This window comes from Vipera berus, assembly GCF_964194415.1.
Source record: "Vipera berus genome assembly, chromosome: 2".
NCBI lineage: Eukaryota > Metazoa > Chordata > Lepidosauria > Squamata > Viperidae > Vipera > Vipera berus.
This window is the reverse complement of record NC_138203.1, coordinates 191,458,532-191,467,174: the sequence shown is the minus strand read 5'-3', so window position 1 is coordinate 191,467,174 and position 8,643 is coordinate 191,458,532. Positions and strand designations below refer to the sequence as shown.

The following is an 8,643-nucleotide window of genomic DNA, read 5'->3' as shown; positions in this document are numbered from 1 at the left end:
TTACACAGAGAATTAAAACATAACATGGTTCGTTGGTTGATTTTTGACACAGCATGACATATAAACCTTATATTTTACCCATGCATGTGGACCCTGACTTGTTCAGCAATACTGAAATCCAGGCTTATGTGTTTTATATATATATATATATATGGATGTAGCCCATCGCTTTTTCTGTCATAGAAATTAAAGTTCCTAGAGCACAAAGAGGAAAGGAAGCGATACTGAGTCAATTCAATTCTATAGTGTAACACTATAACCATAGCCCCAAACACAGTTCAGTGTGATCGCTTGGTCTGTTAAGTGATCATATATCTCCTTAGCCAAATACCAATTTATAAACATTGTGGTTTATTTTTTAAAGAAAAAAAAAGTTGCAGCAAGGAAAACAACCATAGATGCCACCATCAGTAACAAATAACTCTTGAACCCTGCTCTTCATTTTTCTTTTCTACATTTGCAGATTCCTCTCCTCTGGAAACGATTTGATGTTTCATTTTCCTTTGACTCATTGCAGCTCATTCCTAAATTTGGCTATTATTTTACATTCATCAATCCAAATTTATTCTCAGCTGAATGTAATGCATTTGGCAAGCTTCCTGAAACAGAGATCTTACCCATTTGAAGTTTTGATATATATAATTTTCAAATGATTTGAATGTCAACCTGTCCAATCTAACTATGGGTTTAGAACTCAGAACTTAGAAAGGCTCAGTTATAGCAAAAGTACAGGCTTGTGAATGCAGAGCTACTTAAGGATTTGATTGTTGAAAATAGGAGAAAAGTGCATCAGCCTATGCAGGAGTGCATATTACAATGTGAAATTAGAGTATCTGGAAAGTTTCTTAGTCTCAGCAGGGCTTCTAATGCAAAGCCTGTTGCTGCTTGCATCTTAACTAGCACTGCCTTTCAGTGTGTGGAAAATGCTATAAAAATCTTTTTGCCATTTCCCCCCCTTATTTCCTCATTTTGTGTAACAAATGTGATGGCTGGAAAGGAAAAAGAAGAACCAAATTTCTTCTTCTTTTTGGGAGAGTCACTGTGTCTCTGCTTGAAGTTAGCTTCCTCGATTAGCTTTGCTCTATAGCTGATTTCCACCTCTCTCTCCATCTTCATGGCACAATGCTCACCTCTCGCTGTGTTGATGGAGGAAGCTGGTGAGGGTGCTGGGATCCAAGAGCTTCCGAGGACCAAGCCTAGAGCAGAGAGAAAGGAGAGGCTGCCTAACAAGCAAGAATGGAGCTGCAGCCCCTGGAGCTGCCATCTGCTTCTTGTCAAGTTGTTGTGAAGTGCTTGTTCCTGATGACGGAGGTTGCTGGACAGCAGTGTGAGGATGCGGTTATGACAGATGCTCTGTTTACCATACTTCAAGCTCTTGTCAGGCTAACACAGGATGTTAGTTTTTCCCTGGAAAAAAAAGTGTTGTTTGATCTTATGTTCACCTCTTCATTCAGCGCATGCAGTCAAAACCTCCCTTTCTGGATCCATCTGTGCAGAGGAAAGTCAGAGAAACTTAAATGAATTCCCAGGTCATGGCTTATCTTATAGTCTCTCTCTCAGTTGGTCTTTTACTGAAAAGATGAAAAAGATTGTAACATTAATTCCTTCAGTGTGTCCTGGGTCTGACCACTATCTGGAATTACATCTATCCCTTGCTTCCAAACACAATTTGTATCACCGGAACAGGCATGGACATATAGGCCAGGGAATAGCTAAACTACAGTTTTGTTGATATGGCTAAGGATTTCAACTTTAAGCAGACAAACATCAAGCTGATTATCTCACATCTGACTTATTTCGACCTAAGCCAAGCAAAGCTAATCTAACCTTCCCATAGTGGCTGAAATGTTTGTTTACGCACCCTGTTCGATCATTCGTCACATTTACTCTTGAGTGCAGGTTCAATTTGCATCCACTTTAGGAGAGCCAGGAAGGGTCTAGGTAGAAAATGCATACGTAATTTTATCATACAACAAAAGCAATGCCTTCGCAACAACAACAACAAAAATTCAGAAACACCAACAAAGCTGACACTGAAAAGGAAAGCAGCCTAGATCCTTGTTGCCCCTTGGCAGAATTTCTACTGCTCTCAATTTCAGTGTTGAGAAATATTCACGAGATGAAAACCAATCTGTTTATCCTGAGCATCAACAACACCAGGCTAAACATCCTGTTATTGTTGGGTACGTGCTCATAAAATGGAACTGTTGTAGAGCAAGAGATTCAGAGAACTTTCCCAACTATTTTCTACCTTCCTTATAACTTGAATCTCTTCAACTATATTTATTTATTGCATTTTTTTTAAAAAAAATAAGGAAACAATTGCAGCCAGCATTAAGGGGTTAAGCTTAGTAAACTTTCTCAAGATCATCCAGACAGGGTTTTCTGGCTACAGGAAGATCTGAATGTGGGTCTTCTTGAACTAAATTAGATATGCTGATCGTTATGACACCACGCTGTTATTTTTAAAGTGAGACACCTTTCTGTAAATACATCTGAAATGTGCCTTGGCACCTATACAGATATATGGCCTTGTCCAATAAGCATTTTCCATACTTCTAATTTGGTCATCTAACTTCCTACAAGGAAAATCCTGCAAAAACGTCCAGTCGCTGTATTAAAACCATATTTCTTACAGCAAAAGCCCCACAAAAATCCCCATAAAACCCTTCTACTTTAACTTTGATTTTTTTTTAATCAGTGCATGTGATTGGTGCCTGCTATGCAGGGCTTTTTTTTTCTCATAGAACGCTCAGAATGGAGTTCCGGCACCTTTTTTGGATGGAACCTTGTAGGGTAGGCAAGGCGGGTTGTATGACATGTGTGAGTTCCGGCACCTTTTTCTTTTACAAAAAAAGCACTGCTGCTATGAATAACAGGTCTGGAGAATCCCTCTGCAAAGCTCAGGGCTTCGTGGGCAGATGCTCAGGAACTCTCAGTAAGCAACTTGCTTTGGGGGGGGGGGAAGTAGTAAGAAGAAGAAAAAGGTACTAAAAAATATAGAAACTGTAGGTTGCTCCAAATCCTGTATTTTAATTCTCGGTGACTGCCTAACCTCTCTGCAGACAGCTCATGTGAAAGAAAGCTGCTTCCAGGATGGACGCTTTTATGACTTCGATGTCTCCCAGCCTAAGGTGCAGTGCTGCATCTCTGGTCAGTTGTGAGTCTGAGATGAAGCACTGTAGCTCAGGAAGGGAGAAACAAGGCCACGGAAAGAAAAAGACCAGCCTTGCTCTCCTTTCCCATGTTCTCAAGTCAAGCACCCAGAGAGGTAAGAAGAATCCGGGGCAGGTATGATCCAGGAGGTAACAGTTCCACAGGGTTGAAGAACAGCGTGGAGAAAATGACAGATTGCAGAGAATGCTACAAACACCGAAACTCATTCTGTCCGGCCAGGCATCATGGGGGGATATGGTGCAAGGCAATGGCCTTCTGGTTTGGGAGGAAGTGAAGTTCGCAACAGCATATAGTAAAAAAAAAAAAAAGCAGATGACCCAAATGGACTCCTCTTCTGACCAGGGGCGAGGAGGGTTCCTCAAATCATTCATATTTTGAAAAAAGGAAGCATCGGACACTTCTAGTTCTACCAAATCATCTTCTGACTGCTGCCACCCAGTGGAAATAGACACTGAAGGAACCACAACTACGCAGCAGCAGGAGGGAAGGAGCAAATTAAAGAGAAGCCCAAACTCACTATGTCCTCGGGGTCCAGTTTTCCCAGGAATCCCTTAGAAGATAAGAAGGGGATTCCTGGAAATACTGTTCTTGGGGTCATGGCTCGGCAACTGATACAATTGCTCACTTTTGTCACATCAGAGGGAGCCATACAAAGAAGCAGAGAGTCAATGGGACTAGAAAAACAAGATCTCTGAAAATCCTTTGAGACATATATCCATTTTCATTTTGTTAGTTTCCAAAGTCCTAACAAACCCAGTCAAAAATTGTAAAGGGATTCTCTCAAACCTATAACTTCTTTTGGGGATGAGGGCCACAGGCTCTGAATGAAGTACTAAGAGTACTTAGTACTCTGAAGAGTAATAGATGGCAAAACATCTACTGATTCAATTTTATTTACATTTTAATTGGAAATAAAATTACCATTTAAATTACATTTTATTTTAAGGTGCTGAATTTGCTTGCTCTCCTATTTTTAATATTTTCACCTTCTTTCACTTTAAGCATTACAATGTGGTAACTGAGGAGGCAATGGCTGTTGTTTTTGAAGGCCACAGGTCATCTGGGGTTCAACCTATGTAGCTCTGGCCTAAATTAAGAAACTTAGTGTTGCGTAGTGGGTTCTTGGAAACATTGACCAGACTAATGCAACAGGTTTATTGTGAGAATAACATAACTGAACTCAACTGACATACTGACAGATATTTATACGTGCTGCCACTAGGCGGCGACCAATCAGATTTAAAGCTGGTTTTCCCGCTCAAATACAAACTAGTTTCCCTCCCAGTTGGAGACACATTTAAAACAAAACACATTAAGTGTTATTATCAGTACATAACACTTAGCTTCTTAAGAAATCAGTGCTAGAGAAAGACCTTTCTTAGCAGGTGCCACTGACATTTTATTTAGATTTTACAGCTTCTTTACCAACACAAATAAGCTAGCACAGATAAGGGAACCAAAGAGGAATAGCATGGTTGTGGAATCCTTGTGTTTTCTGAGCTTGGTTGTTTGCTTGCGGACATTTTGTTACCTGACTAGAAAAAAAATCATTGGTGCTGGATCAACAATGCACTGATGATGTTACCGAGTCAGATAATGAAATGTCTGCAAGCATTCAAGTTCAGACAGCACACCGAGGACTCCACAGTTCAACCATGAGCTGCATGTATTCTCTTCCATTGATAATATAGCAGATATGTCGTTGGTATGTACTCTCTCCTGGCTTTCTGAAATGCTTGAAGACCCAAATGCTTGGGGCCCACAAAGGAGTACAAAACCATGGGGCTGCTTAGTGCCTTGAAACCCCTCCCCTGCCTTCTTTGACTGTGAATTTTAATTATTTTATTTTTGTTTTTAACTGCCTATTTATATATAGCTTTTTTGTTTTTATTCTTATAATTGTGTATTACCCAGGGTCACTCTGTGAGGGAAATGGGCCCCAATAATATCATAGTTCTTCACCTGAAGGAAAAATGGATCATTTCACACATCTGTACATTCATATATTGGTGTCCCAATCTAGATGAAAGATGCTTCTTTTTGGGATTGCAAGGAATGGCATGAAACTGTCTTCTTGGTATTTTACAGTATGTCTATGGTTGACCCATATTGTTGAAATTCCTCCTCTCATTCTCAACAGTCATTGCAGAACAGATAACAGGCAGCACTTAATCCCTTTTGTGAAGATTTCTGTGTCAATAAAGCTTAAAATTTGTTTTTTGAAACATTACGATTATGAGTAAACTTGCTTTACAATTATTCATCTGAACTGAATAGATATAGGAAAAATAAAATGTTGCACATTTTGGCCTTGCAATGAAACAAACAAACAAAAATGTGCTGGCATGTGTGTAGTTGTGCACTAGATGTATCCAAATGGTCCTGATGACTTGTACAAAAGAGAGAACTGGATAAGATCAGCGACTCTCTGCTGACAAGGCAATCCAGACCACGGACTCAGCATCATCAGCCACGTGTGGAGCCATTCAGCCATTCAGGAATATAAAGCTCATTTGAAGGAAAACATGCTGCTCTTTGTGAACCGGTCAAGGGGTATCAATCCTCTGCATATGAGTCAGATGAGCATCTGAGTGAAACTGATTGGTCTAATAACAAACCTAACTTCATAATGATCTTAATGGGTATCATAGTGAGTTCTTGATTGAGAAGTAAATATTGTACATTTCACAATGCCAGGATTCTCAAAGGAGAGCTGATTTTAGGTTTTTGTTTTTTGTTTTCTTTTTTTAAAAAAAAGATACTAATTTTCTGCAGGGTTTGGTTGCACAAGTCAGCCTGTATCCACACAGTTTATATGTAAGGACACAGAGGGATGGTGCACAGGTGCTACTGACTACACTAGATTGCCTCCATTTCACACGTTCTATCTCCTCCGTGCCGTTTCATGAATCCTGACTCTATCCAATGTACAACTAAAAAGCAGCTGGACAAAATTAAGACCCTGGATTGCAAGTTACTGACTGCAAGTTCCTTTAAAAACAATTTTGGATAAATTGGGAAGAACAAATATTAGAACTGTCATTCTAGGCAATAGTTCTCACTAATGGTAGTCACACAACCCTGAAACAGAAACAAGCCCACCATATTTTAGCTTAGTGTGTTGTGCAAATCCAGTGCATGTGGCAAGCATAGGTTTCAGTGTTTCAGGCATTAACAAACTATCATAAGTGGGCATGTTGTACAGAAGCAGAAATTGTGCAGCGCCCAGAGTTGCCTTTGGTGAGCTAGGTAGCTGTATGAATTTGATAAAACATAAAATTACTTACAGATGATAATTACTTTGGTTGGGGATCTCTCACATCCATAGATCAGGTGACTCTTAAGTAAATGTACAGTCAAGACACCTACATTTGCCTAGTCAATGTAAGATGAGTAGAAAAAAGAACATATCCAATTGAAAACTGGTATTGGAGCAATGGATTAGAAACCTCTAGAACAGTTTAGCATTATTCCATACTCAAAGCCTAGCCTACCTTTCCTTCTTTAAGGTGGTGACAGCAACATGCTACAAATCTGTATCGGTTAGAAAAATAATAATCAATCCAAGAAAATTTCCAAGAAAAGTGGAGAGGGGCCACAGGCAAATTGATGATAAAAGTCAGAACAGTGGGCTGGAGAGCAAGGGAAGAGGAAAGAGAAAGAACAGTGAAGGGAACAGAGTTTTGTTTTCGGGGGTGGGGAGAAAGAAAAGACAGGAGAGGGAGACAGGGAGAGAGGACCCTGAAAGAAATACATATTCGGGTGCAGGCATTCATCGTAGGTAGTCTAATCTATGTAGGAAACTGGGTGGGATTCTCGTCTCATATGTTTTATTTTTGTTAACTAGAAATCCCTGAAGGGATTCTGCAGAGGCACCCTGGAAACAGCAGAGGGCGCTGCTGACTTGCGCTGGTCAGATTTGTGGGCAACCTTATATTGGTCGAAATCTGCAGTCAAGGCGCGCTTCAGGAAGGGGCGGGAGAAATATCAGAGGCGCTTCCCGAACGCTGTGATTATTTCAAAATAATAATAATAATAATACGTTGCCTTTGTACTTCCTCTGCGTGCGGTACGAAAGGCGGTCTCCCTGCCTTTTATTCCCGAGGGCGAGGCGCCCCTCCCTCCCCCCCCTCCCTCCTCGATACGGGAGTCGTCAGCTTGGGCAACGCGTGGCGTGGCTGGTAGTTGCATTACGTATAATTTGTGAACGGAATTTCCCAGCCCCAGAGCAACCCAACTCCGCCCCGCTAGTCAGCTGCGAGTTCGTCAGCCGCACCGCGACGTTTTGCAAGGCGTCGTTCCTTCAGAGGGCAACGGAGTCTGCCTCTTCCCAGCGCTCGCCCTCGAAATCCCTCGTAGCGTTTTATTTTATTTATTTATTTATTTATTTTAATTCCATTTATATCCCGCCCTTCTCCGAAGACTCAGGGCGGCTTACAAGCTTAGCAGTAGCCTTCATTCTATGTATATGCCTGCTTATTAGGGCTTTCATACACCCCCCAAGCGGCATTATTACAAAGTCAGCTTAATTGCCCCCAACAATCTGGGTCCTCATTTTACCTACCTCGGAAGGATGGAAGGCTGAGTCAACCTTGAGCCTGGTGGGATGCGAACCTGCACTCATTGCAGGCAGCTGGGGTTACTTAAGGAGGCATTAGCCCACTGCCCCACCAAGGCACAGTAGGGTTATGAACCTGTCAACTGCAGCTATTCACTTAACAAACTGAGGCAAGAAAGGTCGTAAAATGGGGCCAAATTCACTTAACAAATGTCTCAACAGAAATTTTGGGCTCAATTGTGGTCGTAACTCAAGGACTACCTGTATTTAATACAGAGGCAACCCATAGACTTCAAACAAGCTCTCAGTCTCTTTGGAGACTTCGGCCCTTCTAGTATGATCCTATTCAAGGCACCACCTTACAAAATCTTACATTTTCCACCTTACATTTCCAGATGATTTTTCCGCAGCACCCATCGTTGCCAGCAAGGCTAGCTACTCCTGTGTCTCGACCTCTTATTTGATCGACCTCTTATTTGATCGTGAGCCAACAGAGCTGGCGCTGCAAGGATACGCCACTTGTGACTCACTCCCGGAAACACTGAGCTTTAGAGCCAATACTGGTTAAGCTGGTTCCCGAGGCTATCTGAACCAGCCCACAGACTCCAGGGATTTGTAAGGGAGCAAGAACAAAAAACGTTCCAACCCTTCGGCATTTTATGTATCTCTATTTTAAACCCGAGGGAAGCAGGGATAATTCTTTTCCCCCCCCCAATAATTTTATTAATGAGGCTGAGGAAATGTAGTAGGAAGAGGTATGTGTGCTTGCCTATCACCTAGCAGAATGCTTATGTGTAATTTCCTAGAACTATACTCCCCTAAATATATAGTTGGCATTACTTATAAATAATAAATAATAAAAATAACTGAATAATTGGGATTATTAGAAGCTCTCCAGTTTCACCCTG

At 41.2% G+C, this 8,643-nt stretch overlaps 1 long non-coding RNA gene across 4 annotated transcripts; it reads right to left on the bottom strand.

Annotated features, from left to right (window-relative positions):
• Positions 1–330: 330 nt before the first annotated feature.
• LOC308663906 lies at positions 331–8,202 on the bottom strand. 4 transcript variants are annotated; one of them, XR_014025530.1, is made up of 5 exons: positions 8,123–8,197; positions 6,672–6,711; positions 6,465–6,552; positions 1,862–1,937; positions 331–1,488 (listed from the first exon to the last, which is right to left on the bottom strand). It is a non-coding gene; the product is annotated as an uncharacterized lncRNA (long non-coding RNA). The 4 variants fall into 4 exon arrangements; XR_014025531.1 differs by having other exon boundaries at positions 8,109–8,171; XR_014025532.1 differs by lacking the exon at positions 8,123–8,197 and adding an exon at positions 7,225–7,345.
• Between the last annotated feature and the right edge of the window lie 441 nt (positions 8,203–8,643).